We start from the raw sequence: 22,533 nt of genomic DNA, 5'->3' as shown, positions 1-22,533 counted from the left end.
AAGTAGGCCTACTTGGAAGGCAGAAAGGGGTATATTAATTGGGCCCAAAACCCCTGAAAATTAGATTACTTCAAGGATTCAAGAGGAACCTTTGCCTGAAAAAGAGCTGAGGAGAATTGCTTCCCTGGCCTCTGACTGTGCTGTGTTGGGCTATCCTGCAGTTGCTGCTTCTGCCTGTGCAAGGGGCAGAGACTGAACTTAGTTTTGCATTCCTGCTTGAGAGGTATCTCCAAGGGCTTGGAGTAGAGCTTGCCTCCTGCTTTGAAGCCTCAGGGACAGCAAAGGCTTCACCACCCAGTTTTGAGTCTGCCTGCTGTGAACTCCAGCTTACTCAAAGGGTGTCATTCCAGTTCCTGGGCCCCTGGAAGTGAATTTCTGGAAAAAGGCTGTCTAATGACATCGGACGATGCTGTGTCACTTCGTAAAGGATGTGGCTGCTTGGTACCACGATGCCACCTGCCCTGACGCCGTGGACCTCGTAGAAGTGCGACGAACCCGACGACCCCATAGGCTTTTCATCGCTGCAGCTACTGTCATAAGCTCGACATCCTTGACAGCCGATGCCATTGCAGTGCCTGTGGCCCTGTGACATCATCACAACCCCGTTAGGTCACCACACAGCATAGTGACTTCGCCAGACTTCATACCTGCCGGTACCCAGAGACTGACTTCGCAACTGATCCCCCTTCACCTCCACCGCTCTGCAGTAAGGACCTGACGCCGCTGCGCTACAGCTCTGCCCTTCTGCCCTGTAGCACCGGAACTGACGCTGCATCGGTTCCAGCGACACCTTGCTCCCCGACTCCGTGCACCACCCCATTTCCTACTTGTTTGCTAAGATACTGTACCTGGGGGATGAACGACTCCATTGTCGTCGCATTGTAGGAAATTATTCCATCACGATGCCGCTTAATACTAACTTGCAGCATCTGTGCCTCTAGGCACTATTTTTTTGCTTCTAAGTGCTAAATTCATATTTGTAACTGTGTATTGTGGATTTGTAAAGTATTTGGTCTTGTTTATTTAGATAAAATAATAACTGTTTTTCAGAACCTGTGTTGTGAAATTATCTCTGAAGTTAAGCCTGCCTGCTCGTGCCAAACTACCAAGGGGGTGAGCGAGGGTTAACTGAGTGTGATTCTCTTTTACCAGTGAGGGTTCTTGTTTGGATAGCGGATGCTTTGCTTTGGATAGCGGATAACCTGACTGCCAACCAAAGACCCCATTTCTAACAATAACCATGTGACAACAGTCATTTTAGTTCACTGTAGCTCTCAAACAAAAAGGCCAAATGGGGCATATCACACTAAATGAATGCATTTTTAAAGGTTTCATACACTTTCCCTGCAGTACAAGCCACTAGAGAATAAATACATGGAAGAAATTGCAGGGAAAGTTTTCAAATAAGCAGGTGACAGGATCTTCTCATGGAGAAAATGTGAGACGTTGTTTCATTAATTTTACTAATGCTAATTCCACTAATTTCCTAAAACCACACTGCTGGTTGCCAACATTGAAAGCCACCCTATGCTTTGATGGGATATGAAGAAAATGTGCAAATATGCACCTAGAAAAGATTTTTTATAGGCTTACTAGAGTCCTAAAACTTACCAGGCATATTGAAGTTGAAGGGCACTTCAGACTACTTAAAAAACAGCACCCACTTTTGAATATAAAATATATCAGTGCCTATTGTGATAAACAGGTGTGGGGAGGGTATACACAATTTTGTTTTCACAAACCCCTTTTTTGGTGTGTGGCAACATTTCTTTGCACTAATTCAATCACATATAGGCCCATATTTATACTTTTACATGCAAAACTGCATTACACAGTTTTGCGTGTAAAAGAATAGCGCCATTCCTGGACACCGGCCGGGCGCCATATTTATGGAATGGCACTAGCCAGCGCTAATGCCCTGTTAGCATCATTGTAAAGGACGCTAACCGGGTGGGGGAGGCATAGGGGAAACCGGAGCTTGTGCGCCGACTTATGGCACTACACTGTTTAGAGGAAACAAAATGCCTAAAAGCAGGGTAACACTATTTCCTGGTGCACAACCCACATGGACATGGCTCCTGTCTTAGGAAAGACAGGAGCCATGCCCACCACCCCAGTGGCCATGCCCAGGGGACAAATGTCAGGGCCCCCGAGCGGGGACAAAAAAAGTTTTTACCGGGACTTACCTGGGATGGTTCCCCCATCCTGGGATGTCCCTCTGGTGTGGGTGGGTGTGTCCCTGGGTGCAGGGAAGGGCACCTGTGGGCTCTTTCCATGGTCTCTGACCATGGAAAAAGGCCCACTGGTCCCCTAACACCTTCCCATACCCAGGCGTTAAATAATGGAGCTAAGCACGCTTAGCTCCATTATTCAAGGCCCCCATGCCCCCGTGCTTGAATTTAGCACCGGGGATAAATATGGTGTTAAGGCCATATCGTCATTTTCTGGACGAGAATACCTACCTTGCATCTCATTGACGCAAGGTAGGTTTTCACTTCCAAAAAATGACGTTATTTGCATATCTTTGGCACTAGATGGCTCTAGCACTAAAGTATAAATATGGAGTTAGGTTTGTGCTGAATTAGCGTTAAAAAAATGATGCTAATTCAGCGCAAAAAGGGTATAAATATGCCCCATAATCTCAACATTTCTGCTTTTACATCTTCATTATCTTTGTCCTCACTGTCCAACAAAGGTAGCAAGTGAAAAAGTACTCGCAATACTTTTATTTGTGCAAGTGCATGGAATGATGCGCAATAATAATTTTATTAGTGCATATGGGAGAGCCACAGTTAAAATGATTGTAATGATTATTTCAAACATTTGCATTCCACAGAGTCCGAATATTCCTCCTAGCCACCTCCAGATGCCACTGAGATTAGCATCTAACATGTTTTGTAACTTGTGTAGTTCCTTAACTGTTGTAACCCCTACTGAAGGGGCACCGATCATACAGGGACTTCTGGGCCCAACCATGGAGGCTGAGGTCTTTTAGACCTGAAGTCCTTGGGCCCGCCCCAATAAGGATCCTGAGCAACTTCATCAAGCACCCCTTCTAACTCTTAGTGCTAGCTGCTGACAAGCAATCAAAGGCTCCCTCTGGAAAGGGGTGAAGCATAGATACAGTTTAGTGAATGTGACTCCTAACTCAAAGTGCACTCAGTAATGTCAATAAATCCTCATAACTCAAAGTGCACTCGATAATGTCAATAAATCGATGTCCAGTCAAATACTTGTTTTTATATTGATAAGAAGTATTTTATTTCTAACTCTATGCATTCAAAGTATGATGACATTCATCAGCAATAACACAATCCCCTTGCGGTCGAAGCTCTAGTGTTTAATTGACAAATCCCTGTCCTGCCCGCTTCCTTTTAAAATGGTCTTGGTTATACCCCACTCAGTGGTGGCCGCATCCAGGAAATGCTCCCTAGTAGGCCTTACTCAAGAGTCCACTCCGACTCCTAGAAAATAGTGCCACAGCAGCTATGGCAGTAAATCCTCCAGGGCCACAAAGGTCCATATTAAGACTTATCCACTCCAGAAGCACAAAAATGTTCAACATTTCAGTGGGTTCCCCAGCAGTGGGCACCTGCAATGCTCCAATCCTGTCACATTTTGCACGCTTCTTACAGCCGCAATCTGCCAGTCTGGGAGCACCACCTGGTTTCTTGCTTGTTCTGGATTGGCCAAGGTAAGGGTGACCCTTTCCAGTAGCCACGGTGCTGCTGACAGTATAACACCTAGCAGGCTGTAACCTCCAGAAGCAGTCCCAGAGGAAAAAAAACAATATTGGGAAAAAAACTCAGATCACAGGAACTCCTGAAAAGAGGCAAAAGAAGAGAAACAACTGAGAAAAAATAACGAATCAGGAACAACCAAACTGCAGACAAAAACATGATAGGTCCAAATCACAGGAAGCGAGAGCGAGAGCACCACCAGGATGGAAGTGTTTGCAATGCAAGGAACAGAGGACCTTCTGTGCATTTGTGCTGACAAACAGGAAGTGACTTGCAGGAAGAGCTAAAGACACCATCTTGGATTGGGAAAGCCACATACAGCTGAATGGAAACATAGCCATAGTAGAAAAAGTGGTAAGCAATGCATGAAGGGAAGGAAACACAGACTCCTGGGAAGAAGGAATAAATATGGCCAAGGAAGGAGAAAAAAGTAAAAGAAAAATAAAGAAGAAGAAGAAGAAATCCAGAAAGCAGGTAAGCAAAACTATGGGGGCCGTGAATGAGTGCAGCGTGATCCAGAGCCTAAGAGAGGACTTCCAGACCATGCCACGGCCCAAAAAGCAGGAAGTGCCCCAAAGGCGCCCGCAGCAGAACAGGCCACCCAAAACATGGACCGCTGAGCTGACCGCACCCCGCGAGGAGGACGTCGCTGGTCTCCGCGGTGTCACAGTAGGTCCGCCCTCCCCCCCCGAAGCTCCAGGTTTATCCGGAAAATGCTGAAAAAATTTGCAGACCAGGCAGTTAGCTTAGACAGAGGAAGCATCCTCCCAAGAACAATCATTAATGGGATTCCCTTTCCAGTGAACCAAGAACTGAAGACAATTCCGAAAAATGCAGGAATTACAAATCTCCTGTACTTCATACTCAGGATGACCATTAACGAAAAGAGGAGGAGGGCAATGGGCATGTCTGTGGTAGGGATCAGGAACAAAGGGTTTGAATTGATACACATGAAAAACTGGATGAACTTTCCAAGTCTGTGGTAGACGAAATTGAACAGAGACTGGATTTAACACATGCAGAATTCTAAAAGGTCCAAAGTAACAGGGCTTGAACTTATTCTGGGACAAGTGCAAGGGCAAAAACTTAGAAGAAAGCCATACTTTATCTCCAGGCTGGTAAGATGGTGCAGTACTGCACCAGGTATCAGCTACTTTTGTAGCTAAAAGATTGGAACTTGTCATGTCCTGTACATGGCAGAGACTTCGAGCATATGAGGTAACCGCTGGAACAGTGGAGTGTTCACGAGTGACATTAGGAAAAGTCGTAAGATGGAAACCATAGGTTAAAAAAAAAAGGTGTGGAACTTGTTGCACTATGGACTATATTATTAAAGAAAAACTCAGCCAATGGTAGATACGAGGACCAATTGCTTTGAGTCTCATTACAAACACGGCGTAGATATTGTTGTATTCCTTGATTTAGGTGCTCCATTTGACCACTGGTCTGAGGATGATATCCAGATGATAGAGCCACATCTATGTGTAGAAATTTACAAAAAGCTCTCCAAAAACAGGACACATATTGGGTCCTCCATCAGAAATGATTACTTGAGGAAGGCCATGCAGGCGGAATATATCCTGCAGAAAGATTTGACTCGTTTCCTTAGTGGTGGGTAATTTCTTTAGGGCTGTAAAATGAGCCATCTTGGTAAACGAGTCAACAGTTACCATTATGACATGATGTCCTTCAGAAGATGGCAGAGAACATATAAAATATGTGGACAACTTATGCCATGGACGGATGGCACAGGCAAGGGCATCAATAAACCGGCTGGCTTAGTTTGAGGTATCTTAGTTTGAGCACAGATTGGGCAAGAATTTACATATTTTCCAACATCAGACTTTAAAGTTGGCCACCAAAAGCAACGAAGGAGCAGTTCCTGTATGTTCTTGATTCCATGGCGTCCAGCAATAGGAGAGTTGTGACACATTTGCAAGGCTTCTGTTTGCACTTTCTTAGAAGGCAGAAACAAGGTGTCTTGATGATAGTAGTATTCCTTCTTCTTTCGTAAGTGAGGACTTAAAGCCTTCCATTCTTCAGTGGAGGCATTGGAGACATTTGAAGTCAGTTCAGTTCTGACTTCAAATGTCTCCTTAGTACTCATTATAAAATGCCTCCATTCTTTGCAGGCGGCTTTTAAGGTGAGCAATTCCCTTTCCAACACAGAAAAGTTGCGTTCTGCATCTGACAGCACTTGGGTTATATAAAATACAGGATGTTCCAAGCCATCATTGTCTTGCTTTGTAGTAACATGGCTCCAATGGCTGTATCTAAATCGACAGTGACCACTATGATTTTTTTAGTAGTGTCAGGATGATGTAATATCAGGGCTTGTGTAAAGTCACGTTTAAGATTCTGAAAAGCCCTTTCTGCATCTTCTGTCCAAATGAACCCTTCTTTGAGTTTTCTTTTTTGATGGCCTGTGTTATATGACTTTGTTGTTGGGCAAAGTCTTTTATAAATTGTCTATAAAAATTGGATAACCCTAGAAAGCATTGAGTCTATTTAACAGAAGCAGGAGAAAGCCAGTCGAGAATGGCTTGTACCTTTTCTTGTTCCATGGCGATGCCAACTTGATTGATTTAGAAACTAAGATATTGAACCTCGATCTTGTTGAACTCACATTCTTCAGGCTTACAGTACAGATTGTTTTGTCGGAGTCTTTCTAAAACCTGAAGAACATGCTTAGTATGTTGTTCGGGATAAAGCAAATATACCAGAATGTAATCTAGATATATTGTGAAACTTTAGTTCAAAAGACTCAAGAACACCGAATTAATGAATCTTTGGACAATGGAAGGTGCGTTGGTCAGACCAAAAGGCATAATGCGGTATTCGAAATGGCCAAAAGGAGTACGGAAATCGGTCTACCATTCATCACCTTCCTTAGTTCGTAAAAGATGATAGGCACCTCGCAGATCCAGCTTGGTGAATATCTTGGCTCCTTGGACTGCTTCTAAAATATCCTTAATAAGGGATAGAGGATACCCATCCTTGATGGTGATCTTATTCAAATCTTGAAAGTCAATACAGGGACGTAGATCTGTAGTCTTCTTTGGTACGAAGAACAGAGGAGCCCCGGCAGGTGACAAACAGGGAGCAATCAATCCACTCTGTGTGTTTTCATCTAGGTATAGCTTCTTTTCTTGCTCAGACAATGAATACATTCTTCCAAATGTAGCCACTTCCTCAGGTATCAAAGGAATGGTACAGTCATATTCCTGATGAAGAGACAACATGGGCTTAATAAGTTTCTGGAACACGTCAGAGTATTCTTGTTAGCAGCTGGTTACTCCTTGAATCATGTTACTAGTACAACTTGCTTCTATGGAGGTTATGATGGAAACTTTAGGGGACCAATAGGAGTCTGTCAAACAGCAATGTAGTTGACAAAACTGGGATGAAAGCGACATAGTACCGGTCTCCCAATTAATATATGGATTATGTCGTGTTAACCAAGGAATACCCAGAATCATAGTATGGTTAGGGGAAGATATCAAGTCAAAAGTAACATATTCCTGATGTCTTCCGGATAGCAAGCAAAGGGTAGGAGTGGTATCAGCCACTGGTCCAGAGTTTAGAGGAGAGCCATCCACTGTTTGGACATGTTCTAGTATCTTTTTAGGGACACAAGGTATTCTTTTGTCTTAAGCCCTTTCTCATCTAAAAAGTTTCCACTGGCTCCACAATCCTAAAACGCGAATACTTTTTCCTCCTGGTTATTAGGGCACTGTAGGATTACTGATAATATAAAGAGAGATGATGTATTTTCTTTTGAAGAGCAGCTAGAAGGTATCTCAACACCTCCCGTCCCCTTCCTTCTTGCAGGGGATGGGAGTTAGCATTTCCCGAAGGTCTGAAAGGACAAATAGGACTCATTCAGATTAGATGACATGCACTGCCACAAGAAAGACACAGGCCCTTACCTCATCTGTTTTTTCACTCTGCTTCAAATAAAGGTACACGGACAATATCTATCTGCATGGGTTTTTTTCTGTAGAAGCTGGGTTCTCTGATCGATTTTCCTAAGGGGGGCTTACAGAGGGGCGCATTTCTCCTGGCTGGGACTGCAACCTGGACTTCCGTTTCTCCAATTTACGTTCTCGTAAGCGGTACTCTATGTTTAGTGCTAGAACCATCAGTTCTGTCAAAGATTCTACCTTAGTAGAATGCACCAGTTCATCCTTTATTTCGTCTCGTAGTCCTCAACAGAAGATAGTTACAAAAGTTCTCTAGTGGACCCAAGTGCTTTCAGCCGCTAGCTGTTTGAAACGGGTTATGTAATTCAGGAAATCCTGATTGCCTTGTTGGATATCACATAAAGTTTCTTTAGCAGCGGCCTTCAAGCCAGGTCACTCAAACATTTGTTTAAAAGCTTGAATAAAAGCTGAATGGTTCGACAACAATGAGTCATTGGCAGCGACTAAAGGGGTTGCCCAAGCTAGGGCTGGGACAGAAAGGGTGCTGATCAGATAACCAACCTTGGTCTTATCCTGGCTAAACTGAGTGGGTCGAAATGCAATATATACCACTAAAGAATCTAGGAATTCCTTTCACTTGTTCAGATCTCCAGAATAACGTGGTGGAGACAGTAGGCATATCAATGGACCGAGAGACCAGAGCTTGTCTCAGTGCTGTATTTTCGGCACGCAGTTGTTGTAACTCCTGGGACTGTTGTTGTACGGTATGAAGCATGGACTGTGCTGTTTCCACAACATTTTCAGGAGGTTCTTCCATAGTTCCAGAGCAATGCAGAATCTTTTGGCGTTGCAATCTGTCACGATTTGCGCACTTCTTACCGCTGCAATCTGCCTGTCCTGGAGCACCTCCTGGTTTCTTGTTTGTTCTGGGTTGGCCAAGGTAAGGGCGACTCTTTCCAGTAGCCACAGGGTTGCTGACAGTATAAGCCCTAGCAGGCCGTAACCACCAGAAGGAGTCCCAGAGGAAAAAAAACAATATTGGGGGAAAAAAACTTCAGATCACAGGAACTCCTGAAAAGAGGCAAAGGAAGACAAAAAACTGAGAAAAAATAACGAATCAGGAACAACAAAACTGCAGGCAAAAACAGGATAGGTCCAGATCACTGGAAGCGAGAGCGAGGAGCACCACTAGCATGAAAGTGTTTGCAATACAAGGAACAGAAAACCTTCTGTGCTTTTATACTGACAAACAGGAAGTGACATGCAGGAAGAGCTAAAGACACCATCTTGGATTGGGAAAGCCACATACAGGTGAATGGAAACATAGCCATAGTAGAAAAGATGGTAAGCAATGCATGCAGGGAAGGAAACACAGACTCCTGGGAAGAAGAAGAAAATATGGCCAAGGAAGGAGAAAAAAAGGAAAAGAAAAAGAAAGAAATCCAGAAAGCAGGTGAGTAAAACTATGGGGGCCTTGAATGAGCGCAGTGTGACCCAGAGCCCAAGAGAGGACTTCCAGACCACTCCACTGCTCAAAAAGCAGGTTGCGCCCCAAAATGTGGCCCGCAACAGAACCGGCCATCCAAAACGTGGACCACCGATCCAACTGCAGCCCATGAGGAGGACACCACTGGTCTCTACGGTGTCACAAATCCTGCTTGGTCAAGTCAGTCTGCACGCTGGACATGCAGCAGCACCCAGCAGGTGCAGGCTCTCATCTGAGAGGCACAGTCAGCCTCAACAGCCAGGCTTCTGTTGGTGTGTTCAGCTTACCCCCACATGAAAGGAGGAGGATGATCTTCATGCTTTGGACCTGCTCCCAGGAATGGAGTGAAGTCCTCTTAACGTCCTGCGGAGTCCACGGAGCTGGTCAAGGGGCAAGACTCAGTCCTCAATTCTGACCAACAGATTGCAGTTTTAGTTTTTCCTGGGCGACAGCCTGAACTTCGCAATTACTCAGTACCAGCAGTCCTTTCTGACATATGGGGCTGCCGTAGTACCCATGCTGTCCTTGCAACAAGGCAATGCATACACTCCATGTATGGTACTCAATTCATACCGCTACCCTCACGCCCTCTTCTAGCATACAGGGGTGGCTGATTCAATCCTGTACAGGGCAATGACCTCTTCAGTGCACAGCCATCTCCTCACACCTTGCACATTGAGTCCTCTTGGCAGGCTCACCACTGGGACTCGCTCCCTCTAATGCGCTCCCTTACAGGGCGATTGGTCTTGGTAAGCAGGCAGGTGCTTGTGATCCAGGCTCTGGGGCAGGTGGACACCCTGGATGATGTCCCTTCACACAGCAGGAAGACTAGCAGGCCTTGGCCCTTAGTCCTCGTCAGAAGTTTTGCAGAGCTTCTCTTCCTCACACAGGCCCAACTGGCTGCTTTGAAGAGGACAAACTTTGGGGTCTCGACCTCCTCTTTTTATAGTCCACTTTAAGACACCAAATATGATTTAGGGTTTGGGTCTGGGAAGTTTTATTTTGAGGCTCTACTTCTTATGAAGTGAACAGATTCCAAAGCAGATAGTCCCACAACACAGGCCATGGGAGTGACTAGAGATGCTACAAATGCTAGTTTATTCTCAGCGCCCTGCTAAATGCCTATACTACTTCAGAGAGTAAATGTGTTCCACTGTCACTTGTAATCCAGTATGTTACTCCCAATTTAGGGATAAAATCTCTGAGTAGCCGCTTGGTACTGTGATGGTATCTACATGAGTAGTTGGCATACCTTTGCACCTGGATACAATCCATCTGAAAGTGCGCAAAGGGTTCCCAAGCAGAAAAGTGAGCAGCAGGGTGTAATCTAAATACCCTTCCCGGAATTGTGTTGGCAAGCAGACAGTATAGGAATGGCAATAATTCTAGGATATGGAAGAAATTAAGAACACATACCAACGAGTTGCTGTGGCATGTATTGTGCCACCCCTACCGACAAGGTTTACTCTGTGATACAACCTGACATGATTAGGGAGTAAACATTTTGGTGCACCCATACGTCTAATGTGGTTGCAGCACAGCCCCTCACAGTCTCTTCTGCACTTCTGCCTGATCCACCACTGTTTTTCCCTTTAGAAGCTTGTTCCCACAATTGAGAACAATTATTTAGTGTTGGTACAGGAACCAATTTAGCTCATATATAACAATGTTACCAGTTTTAGACAATACAGCATTTGTAGCAGCTGAATCAGCTATGGTGTTAACCTTTGAGATATAATTGTGAAGATGCTGGTGCGCAGCACTCTTTACCCCTGCCACCTTCTTATTTAACTGTAAGGCATTTAGAAGGTTTTGAATATACTGTTTATTCTTATTACAGGTTTTCACCAATGACAAGAAGCTCCTTTATATTCATAGGAGTCCAATGTGACTCCAAACATATACTTAAGTCTGTGCACACAGTCATAATCCTTTCTTTGGCTAGCATGCAAGTTCTGGTGAGATCAACAAGCTCCACCACTTAAGCCGATCTCAAATTTGGCAAATGAAAACTTTCCACAACCTTTCACACCTTACAAATAGCATAATCAGCAACCAAGACACCATCATTATTTCTGATGAATGACCCACAAACAAGATATGTTAACTCATAGTTATGAAGGAGTAATCATTTAACAGAAGGCTTTGTTACATGGGCACTGATGAGGATGCAATCATATGATTCCGTTTCCTCACAGTCTGCAATAAACAGGCAGGGTTGAAGCCTGAACACTCTCACTTGATGTGAGAAGCAGGCAACAGTAAAATTTAATTCGGCGACAACTAGACTAGAGAGAGGCACTGAGTTTTATGGTGAGTAGGAGCACAACCACAGAATGAGACAAAGCAACAGTCAAAAGAAAACCTAACACAATATTTTCAGATGCTTCAGTCAGATTGGCGGCAACTGCTACAGGCTGTAAACATGGAGGGATCTCAGCTGTGACTGGGTCTAATGTTGAAGAAGAATAGGCGTTTGGCTTTTTCTGATCCCCTGACTATGTACCAACACTCCAACTGCAAATCCATTATATTGATGACAATACAAAGTACAAGTTTGGCATAATCAGGGGACCTAAAGAAGGTGCACAAGTCAATGGTTGCTTTTCATAAACGCATTTCCAGCTTCACTAGAGCACCAGAGGGGCTCCTAGATGTATTTTCTGACATCAACTTACCAAGGCGTTGTCATTTCTGTGTAGCCAGGATTCACTGTTTGCAGTAAATGGTCATCCACAGAAAGGTGCATGCCTAGGACACAGCTGTAGAGGGCAGAGACTTAAGGATGGCTTCAACACTTTCAGAGGACAGATGGCACTTAACAGCAGAAATTTCAAGATATCTCACTCATGAAAGGCAAAACTGAATGTTACTTTTTGAAGTGATAAAGAATAACAGGTGTCAAAATCAAATTGTTAACATACTGACCAAACTAGAATCCTGGGAGAAAATCAATGTATCTCGATCCTTCTTTAAAGTTGGGAAAATAGTGATAGTACTCCATAAATCTTTGAGAAAGTTGGATCCATGAAGGTTCCTGGTAACATGAACAAGAAGAGATACTGACTGTCCCCGTTTATGGGAATGGGAAAAAATTAGAGCAGAGATTAACCTCAGAAACTATTGGGTATTTGCAAGGGATCAGGAAAGGAGTGTGGGAAGGTTAGAGACCACAAGGTAGATTTGGATGATCACATTATTAATGACTTTGAGGTACAGCATAAATCTGTACATGTTGGCTTTTCCTACATAGCATATTAGAATAATCAGGGTTTGTCATGCACTGACGATAGGCACTAAAATAAAATACTTAATCAAATCTGCTATTGCAGGACAGACACCTTCCTCAGCCTCACGTTTAATGGGTAGTGGGCTATCCGAGTCAAAGTTTAATTTTCAAAGGGTATCTCTACTTAGCTGATTAGAGCAGATATTGAGCAAAGCTACAAGGGGTGATTGGACACAGAGGGGGTCATTCTGACCCTGGCGGTCTTTGACCGCCAGGGCGGAGGACCGCGGGAGCACCGCCGACAGGCCGGCGGTGCTCCAATGGGGATTCCGACCGCGGCGGTAAAGCCGCGGTCAGACCGGCACCACTGGCGGGGTCCCGCCAGTGTACCGCGGCCCCATTGAATCCTCCACGGCGGCGCAGCTTGCTGCACCGCCGCGGGGATTCCGACCCCCCCTACCGCCATCCAGATCCCGGCGGTCGGACCGCCGAGATCCGGATGGCGGTAGGGGGTGTCGCGGGGTCCCTGGGGGCCCCTGCAGTGCCCATGCCACTGGCATGGGCATTGCAGGGGTCCCTGTAAGAGGGCCCCTACATGTATTTCACTGTCTGCTGCGCAGACAGTGAAATACGCGACGGGTGCAACTGCACCCGTCGCACAGCTTCCACTCCGCCGGCTCGATTCCGAGCCGGCTTCATCGTGGAAGCCTCTTTCCCGCTGGGCTGGCTGGCGGTCTGAAGGCGACCGCCCGCCAGCCCAGCGGGAAAGTCAGAATTACCGCCGCGGTCTTTCGACCGCGGAACGGTAACCTGACGGCGGGACTTTGGCGGGCGGCCTCCGCCGCCCGCCAAGGTCAGAATGAGGGCCAGAGTCATAAATAATATGAGGAACTCTGGTTAGAAATAGCGACTACATCTATGGAAATGCCCAAGAGAGGAAAAGAGGGGAATTCAATAGATTTTAAAGCATAATAAATAGCATCTGTGTAAATAGGATGGGCAGTATGTTTACCATTAATGACACAATCCAAATAGGCGCCCTTTTATATAATGTGATTGAGGTATTCATGGCACAGTCAGAACCTCTCAGACTGTCATAAAATTCAGAATGAGAGTTTGAAGTACTCTGATGAAATCCAGACTTATTGGGCAGAACGGGCGCAGAAGACAGATAATGGAAAAGTTTAGTTTCCAATGCCTCAGCTGTACCCAAGCAAAACATGATCATCCAGCGCTTGGGTAGTTTCCCCAGCCCCTTCTATTGCTTCTCCTAGCTCTAACTCTTCCTCTTCCCTTCCTCTTTGTTCCCCTTTTTGCAAGGCTGTCCATACCACATCCGTAATTGTTCTCCCTTAATTGCATATTCAGCAATTTCGGCAACATCAGTTTTAATTCTACATTCTCCGTCTGTCTCTCTTTCAAAGCTACACAATAGTTTGCGACCATTAGCAATCAAACAGTTTCTTAGTCTGTTATCCGATGCAGATGGGCATTAACTGGCTTCTAAAAATCTCTGTACAAAAACATCACACATAACTTCCTGAGCCATCTCTGGAGGGCAAGCTATGCCTGAGTACCTTCCAAACACATCCTTAAGTCTCTCCAAATAATCAGCTGTTGCTTCACTCTTATTTTGTTTACACTTCTAGATCTTAGTTCAATCACTTTTCATCAGACGCACTTCTATAAACGCAATCAACAAGGCATCCTTTGCTGCACTCAATTGTCCTTCATTGGCAGGGACCACCCTAGGCCATGTGTACCTCTCTGGCAATCTTTCTCTGATTAATATCTACCCAGTTTGGTCTCTGTGCTTCAAACACAGTGTGTGGTTCCTCTCAGAACTGAGTAGGGTATTCTCTGTTATTCAGGTATTGTTTCCTAATACTCATTAAATCAGAGAGTGTCCAAGAGACATGGACCATAATTCTACTCCCAGAGGCTGGGTAATTCCTCAATAGAAGAAGTGCAGCATCAATTTCCCTGCGCCCCTTAGCACCCCCCCTACCGCCACCATTGTTGCGCCGTGTTTAAAATACGGCGCACCATGGCGCAGGGTAGGGGGCAATAGCGTCATTTCACATGATGCTATTGATGTACTCTGCAGGAGTAGCGCCACAATATTGGCGCTACTCCGGCAGAGTACATAGGGGCCCATTCTAAAGAATGGAAGCCCCCTTTCAATGCCTGCTCTTGAGCAGGCGTTCAAAGTGCTGTAAAAAATGGCGCAAGGAAATCCCATAGATTTCCTTACGTCATTTTTTCAGCTCCCCTAATGGGGGAATGCCCCCCTTGCATACATTATGTCTGGTGCAGGCATAATGTAGCACAAAGGATTACAGGGTGGTGCAATGTATGCATTGTGCCACATACGGCACCGAGATTTAGGCCTCATTGGGCCACATTAATGTCATAAATAATGACGTTAATGTGGTACAAGGTGGTACAAGGGAACTCTAAATATCCCCCAAAGTGCCCTCATTATCAGCATCATTTAAGAAGGGAGAAGCCTTCTATACAAATGTTTGCCTCAACTTTCTAGGGTAATAGTAGGGCTTCATTCTCACTGGGCATTAGTCCTGGATCAATCCGTGGTGGTGGAATCAGCCTGCTTTCTAGTCATCAACGCGCCATAACCAGATGCTTTACTGCACGTTGGTCATATAACAGTGCTTACTTGCCTGTTACTTCCTTGTGCTCCACTCACCAGTGGTCCCATAGGAGCTGCTCAATTTTTTAGTGCATCTGCAGCTACAAACCCAGCAGCATCAGCCAGCATCAGGAATATATCCTGTAGATTCTCCTCCCTCACACTGTTGTTCTTTTTATGTTTTTCCTGTGGTTCAGTGATCTGGCGATGTAGCTGGGGAGGACGTGGAACAGTTGAAGCACAAGACCTAACACTGTCTGTAAGGTGACCAATTTGGTACTTTAGTTTCTCCTGAGTGTTTTTCATACCTTTGAAATTAGTTTCATGCTTACACTTGTGTGATTTCTCATGTCATCATAGAAAGAGAGGCACTTGCTCAGCAGCTATTTTATTTTTGGGACCTTGATTTTCTTCTGCAGGTTTGCTAATCTTTCTATGTTAAAGGTGCCATGATCAGAAAAGAATGTCTTCACATCCTTGTTAGTGAGTCACATCCACTCTTGCATATTCTTTTACCAGATTGTTTCTACATGTGTAGGAGTACCTTTCGATGGAACTTTTTACATTTAGGTTTTTCAGTCCCCACCCCAGCTCTTTACTGTTCATTCTCACATAGGTAGCAAGCAAGGAGTCTGCCAGCCTTGTACCCAAGGGTGGAGGTAGGGAAGGAGATGACAGATGACATAGAGTTCCCTCTGATACATTTCTTCTAACTGACTTAATTGAAATTGGAAGTACGGGTACCATAAACTCACACCAAAGATCATCTTGCATTCTGCGAACCTTCAGTGAACACCCAGAAGGGCTTGTAAAATGAGCTAGAACAGCTGGATCAGACGGCCTCTGTCTCACACAAGTTGATCCTTCAAGGGTAGGTGCTTCGGCTCCTGGTGCTCTTGCTTGTTTCCCCATCACCTCACTATATTTAGAGCCTACTCACACTAAACTATGGATTTACACTCATATATATTTTCTATTCGCTGGGCTCCTCCCAGTCTCACCTGCTGAACCAAATTATTTTCCCAGTCATCTCTTAGCCACATGACATTTGTGCACTAGTTTTTAAAAATACTTTGACAACCATAAAATACGACAGGCTATGCAAAGCAAGCATGTAAGCAAATACACAGTAAGCACTCTTTCACATTACAAGTTTGGCGGTCCGGGACCGCCATGGTGGTGGCGGCGGCGGTCTGACTACCATCGGCTTTGTGGTTGGACCACCATATTACAATGCTGGTGGTCCCATGGAGGAAAGACCACCAGGGTCCTGCCAGCACCACTAGGCAGCGCAGACTGCTGAGGTGACGAGGCAGGCCAAACAGGCTCATGGAGCCAGTGCTCACACTAGACACATTATGATGTTGCCTACCACCAACGTGACTGTGGCGGTACAACAACAATGTCCCAGCAGACGGAAACAGCGTGTATAAAGGAAGGAACTCACCTGCAGCAGCGTTACATGTCCTGTTCTGCCATGGAGCCCATTACACATGTCCTGCCGCTGCTCATCGATGGAGTCCAAAATCCACACCGCCGGGGACACAACCGATGGTAAGAACATACACTTACCTGTGTTATTAAGCTCAACAATATATTGTTGTGGCTTCATCCACATGATATGGGGCTAACGCTACGGGCACCAACTGCACTTGACATTGTGTCCCAGGTCGGAGTCATTCACAAAGAATGACACATGTACAGCTATTAAACACCCCCTTTGGGCAGGTCACTGACACTGCGCTGCCGCGCTTCACAATAACACATGTCTGCTTATCTTAAGCACAGGGACAGTGTAGAGTACAGAACATTGTGTCACACTACAGCAACACCACATCAGCTTCACATCTACCAATTCAACTGACACCTCACACTGCTCCCGCGCCATGAACTCTTGTCAGATTGAAGGCACATAGGTATGGATGTGTCATGGAGCACAAATATCCCGCCAGTGAAAAATCCCTGAAATGGGCCCACACATCACCCAAATTGTAACACAATGAAAGGTCAATGGGATGCACAATATTTGGTGAGACAAATATCCAAAGCAAACAATCTTTGAGCCACGTGACATGCCTATCTGCCAAATGTGTACGTGCAAGTCAAGAAAGCAAATACAACAGCAACAGCAAGGGCCATACATCTAGATGAAGTAGCTACAAGGTACACACATCAAAATGGACACATAGTCAGTCAAATGCAAAGGAAGGTAGCACAATTGAACACCCTCCACGTGTGGACAAACAAAGCTCTAGCTTCCACACATGAGACAAATGTATAATCCATATCAGGGGGACAATTGTAATACCATACATGCTGATATTGGCCAACACAAGAGGAAATGCCATTGCAAACATAACACAATGCAATGACACCCCCATTGGATTACCACCCATAGCCATACAGTGAACATCTACCCTTGTCTTGGGTGGCTCCAGCACTGCCCTCAAAGTCAGATACTGCAAATAAAAGTAAATGGATCAGCAATCAGAGTGAAACACACACATTTGTAGGCATACAACACAAGTTACTTTGGAACAACAAAAAGGTAGAAATGTAATGCCACGACAAATGTGTACCCAACAAAACAACAATTTGGGTTTATTAACACAAAATGATATAGGTCAAAAGCCATTGGCCAATCCATATGAATCCATGCACAGTACTGTGCCTAAACTTGATTCCAGTCACTGCCACAGGAAGGGGCATCAAGTGGGCAGGCATGCACCTCAGGGATCATGCTTGGGTGGGGTAGGATTTGGGATGGATGGGTTTGGGAGGGGGGCTGTTTTTTTGAAGGGGTGGGCTTCTTCTTTGGAGGGGCAGGGGCATAGGTGTTTGTAGGGTGGCAGTTGTGGCAGGGGAGGACTTGATGTGGAAGGTGGGGGGGTCTTTTGGGTTTGGGTGAGGTTTGAGGGAACAGAAGAAAGGGCAAGGTCAAAAAGGATACTCTCCATGGGAAAATGGGTGGGGTCATCAGAAGGGGTTGGGGATTTCGAGGTTGAGGAGCGTGGATGGTGACACTTTGGGTTTGTGCATGTGTGAGGTATGCTTGTGTTTAGGTAGTGTCTATTGTGGCTGTGAGTGTGGGTGTATGCATGTCTTGGGGCTATGAGGTATAGGTGCTGGGTAATGTGGGAATGGTGAATGTGTGTGTGTCTGTTGGGGTGGTGTCTGTGGGTATGGTGTATGTTGCAAATATGTCTGCATGTGTTGGGATGGTGTCTCTGGGTAAGGTGGATGTGTCTGTGTGTGTTGGGGTTGTGTCTGGGGGTGTGGTTGATAAGATGGATGTGCCTGTGGGTGTTGCAGTGGTGTCTGGGGGTAAGGTGTCTGATGTGTGTGGGCCCATGGGTTGTGAGGTGTTGCCTGGATATGGTGGATACATTGCTGGCTGTTGTGGTGGTGTCTGTGAAAATGGTGGTTGTGGTGTGTGGGTCAGTGGGAGTGGTGGGGGTGTCTGTTGAAATGGTGGTTGAAATGGTGTTCGTGGGTGACTGTTGAGTGCCTGCATGCTGGTGTGTCGTGGGTGCATACAGATGTTTCTGTGTGCTTGGGACAGCTAGGGGAATAAGGATCTTAGACAGGGAAGAAGGAGGTGGTGGAGGGAGGATTGTGGGGGGGTAGATGACTGCCATCAGTGAGGAGGCCAGAGTCTGAAAAGACCTATGTAGGCCAGACATGTCACTATGATTGCCTTCCAGGTACACAATTGTTTGCTGACGTTGGCTTGCCAATCGCAGGATGACAGTCTGCCCCACAGAGATAGTCACAATGACAATCTGCCCCACAGAGATACTCCTCAGGATGTCAATTGCCGCCTCACTCAGGGCAGTAGGGGTAACAGGGGCTGGGGGTGAGGTGCCTGGGGTGAAGGAGGCGCCCACCCTCTTGGGTGAGCAGGCACAGCCAACTGGGTGGGGAGCGTTGTGTTAGAACTGGGGGTCTTAGACAAGGATGGTACAGGAGCAGGTCTTGAGGGGTCCGCCACCACTAGGGAGTGGCCACTGGACGTAGAATCAGATGATGATGAGGTTGATCTGGTGTCCTCCGTGGCAGTCCCCTCACCCTCTGGGCACTGGGTCCCTCCGTGTCGGTGGTGTCATGACTGGAGGTGCTGTGACCAGATGCATTCCCACTTGGTTCTGCCCTGTCTCCTTCCCTTGCCTGGGATGATGCTGCAAATACAAATTGAAAAAAGGGTCACCGCATGCTCCTGATCACACTTGAACAACAGCTGCGATTAGCAAACATTATCATGACTTCAAGCAAGCCCTAGCAACATACTACATCAAAGTGGCTCCTCCATGTACCACACCATATGCATGCATGCCACATGAACTGTCAACAGTTGCCCACAGGAAAATCAGAATCTGAGACAACTCCAATTGCATGGGTGAAATTGTGCAACACTGTAACCATTGAACAAGTAGGAGACCTCATCACCTTCAATGATGTGCCTCATGCAGCATACCTCAGTTACCTGTTCTCATACAATAGTAGGCCAGTACAAGTTCATTTACACAGATCCCACACAAGTCATGCATACATCTATTTGTCACATACACAATACCAAAACAATAAGAAATGATGCACCAAAATCCTTCCATGTTGCTGGCAGCAGTGCAGTAGCCTGAAACGACTTCATGGAAATACTCATGTCACACTGGAAACATGCCAACAATGCATACTTGACTATGTGTAAATTGTCTTAATGGAGTCATGGAGGTAGTACTAACGTTGCTCTGATATGCAACACATTTGGAATGAAAAAGTACATTGTAGACAAAATATGCAAATTGTCAGGGAGATAAGTCTCTAAAATCCACAACACAGTTAATTAGCTAGCCCCAGGAAAAGCACTCCTACTGTATGGCACCCCTTACAATGACATACTCTAATTGCATCAGTAGCAGCCATTAGTCCTTTGTATTTTGGAGAGGCCCAGGGATTCTTAAGTACTTGTAGAAGGCACTCAACATGTTGCCCAGTGGGAAGCTACGTCACTATCTTCATTTTGGTCCTGCAAACCCAGATGTCCGTGAATGAATGGTTGTACCCAACCACATAAGATTCCCACATAACTGCAAGTCACCCCATGATGCATGCCAACAGTCAGGGAACAAACCTTCTCCATTTCACATGTGCTGAGCAATGTGCTACATGATGCCATGGAAATGCATATTGTGGGTAAAAACTGTAGTCCTACCTGTCATGTCTCTCATTGATACTGCAGTTGTACATGACAATTGCTATAAAATGACGGTGAGGTTATGTGTGAGCCAACAATCAATGGTAACACACTCCTGTCTGTGGCACCACATGAAATGTAGCCCCATTACATATGTCCAAGTCCAAACTCAGGTTAGCATGCACATATATGTGAGGGAATTCAAAATACAAAAGTATCCAATGAACACAGGTAGACCATGCATGAAACTTCATTGTACATATTTTGTCAAAAGAGAAAGGGACACATGCTAACATCTAGGCACAAGGAATGTTGGCAACAGTGATGGCACATAAATCATGTCAATGGACAAACCCCAATTACCAAGGAAACGTATTGATCTGTAGCTGCACCCAAAGAACAATGTATGCTCTGTCACATGTATGATGCCCACCTTCACATGACAGACAGTAGTAAGGCACCAGCACTCGTCACACACTGAAGGGGGGGTGGGGATCTGGGGGGAGGAGATGCCAATTTACACACTAGCCCAGACATATGGCTGAGGACAGAGATCCATCCCTTCTTTTTCTTTGGGCAATAACACTGAGGAACAGTGGTTTGTTGTGTAGAGTTTAGACCCACTATACCAACATAGATTACTTGATTGTTCAATGTACACAGCCATGTGTTGTCCCTGGAGAGCAATTTTTTTGAGAGTGTACTCGGTTGTGGCCTAGGTCCCTGGGCTAATAAGCAAGGCACATCAATATGCACCAGAGTCCATATCTACACAAACAGTTACTCATCTTGTGTGTCACACATGGCCTATCCCCAATCGTCAGGGGGAGATGTCAGAAACATCAACTTGGCTATGTGACAGGCAGGATTATGCCCTGCACGCACTACATTGTGGCTGCTGTGCTCCCCTCAAACGCCCATCAAGCTCTGGGTAGGCCAATGTCAGAATGCAGGCCATTAGGGGGTCATGCTCTGACGTGCACCCTCACCCTCACATTGGGAGGATAGCCCCAGCTGGGTATCCGCGACCTTCCAGGCCCAGCGTCTTAGGCCCTCCCACCTCTTCCATCAGTGGGCGCTCCACCTTCTAGGCAATGGCTCTCCAAATCCTCTTCTTCTGATGGGCGTTGGCCTGTATGGATGCGAGAGACAAATCAAAAGATTAGAAACACAAGTTTTTTCACAATGTGGCACACACATATCAGAAACACCAAGCACAAAATGGGCAAAATGGCCAATTTCTCAGCACGCCACAAGTGTAAAGCACACATGCCAATAAGTACAGTGACATGACTACACACTTTGGAGTCATCTGCAGACTAACCCACTACCCTGCTCATGGCATACAATAACTCGCAAAGCCTACTGACATCAGGTAGCCCATGCTCCAGCAACATGTACTGTGTTGTGAGCCACAATGAAACACTACATCCCAATGTGCCTTCTGAAGAGTAAACTCCTTAGGCCTGACTGGACATACAAGTTTACACTATTCAAAACTGACTCTATGCATGCAGTCCCTACAGGCAACTACCATAGCATAGGCTTCACCCTTACACTTGAGTGACAATGAAAGGGCTGTCATGGTGGGTACTGAAAGTGTCTTCCCTGTGCATGTGTGGCCATGTTACCTACCAAATGCAGACTCATGCACTTCAGGGTGGGTTTCTGTGGTATGTACCAGCACCATAGAACACACCTTTGTACAAATGTTGCTAACCTACAAAGATGGCATCCAACATACAAAGATATGTTTTGGTCAATTTCTGCTATGTAACCAAGCTTTTGAGTCACATATCGTGGCCTCTCAGGAATCTACACACTGTCTGCACTGTGGGTTTGTAATTTGTGCAATATGCCAGTAGATGCCAAATATGACTTATGTGAATACTGCAACAACAGGCACACCCGACGTCTGGCTAGCACAAAAGGGAACATTACAGCCTGTGAGGATAGGAAGGATGGTGTTGAAGGGAGTCAATTGTGCCTATGAGGTACTGCTGAGCAAATGTCTTGGATCATCATCATATGGTTCACATGGTCTGACATGTCTACATGTCTAAATATAAAATTAAAATCAACAGACAATGAGTCAGAGATGGATGGTTTTATTTTGAAGCTATGACTAACAGAAACTATATGTGACATGAATCAACAAAAGAGACGCCTAATCTATGTAATATACAAAATAAGGTGCTCATGGTTCTTTGTCTTCCAGTGGAAATGCAAAGTATTGTGGTCTGTGAAGGTTTTTTTTTTATAGTGTGCTTTGCAGGTGTGTACACTGGAACAATGTATATCAAGTGGATTGTTT

Source organism: Pleurodeles waltl, chromosome 6 (assembly GCF_031143425.1).
Source record: "Pleurodeles waltl isolate 20211129_DDA chromosome 6, aPleWal1.hap1.20221129, whole genome shotgun sequence".
Classification (NCBI taxonomy): Eukaryota; Metazoa; Chordata; class Amphibia; order Caudata; family Salamandridae; genus Pleurodeles; species Pleurodeles waltl.
The sequence above is the reverse complement of the archived record's forward strand: the minus strand, read 5'-3'. Positions refer to the sequence as shown.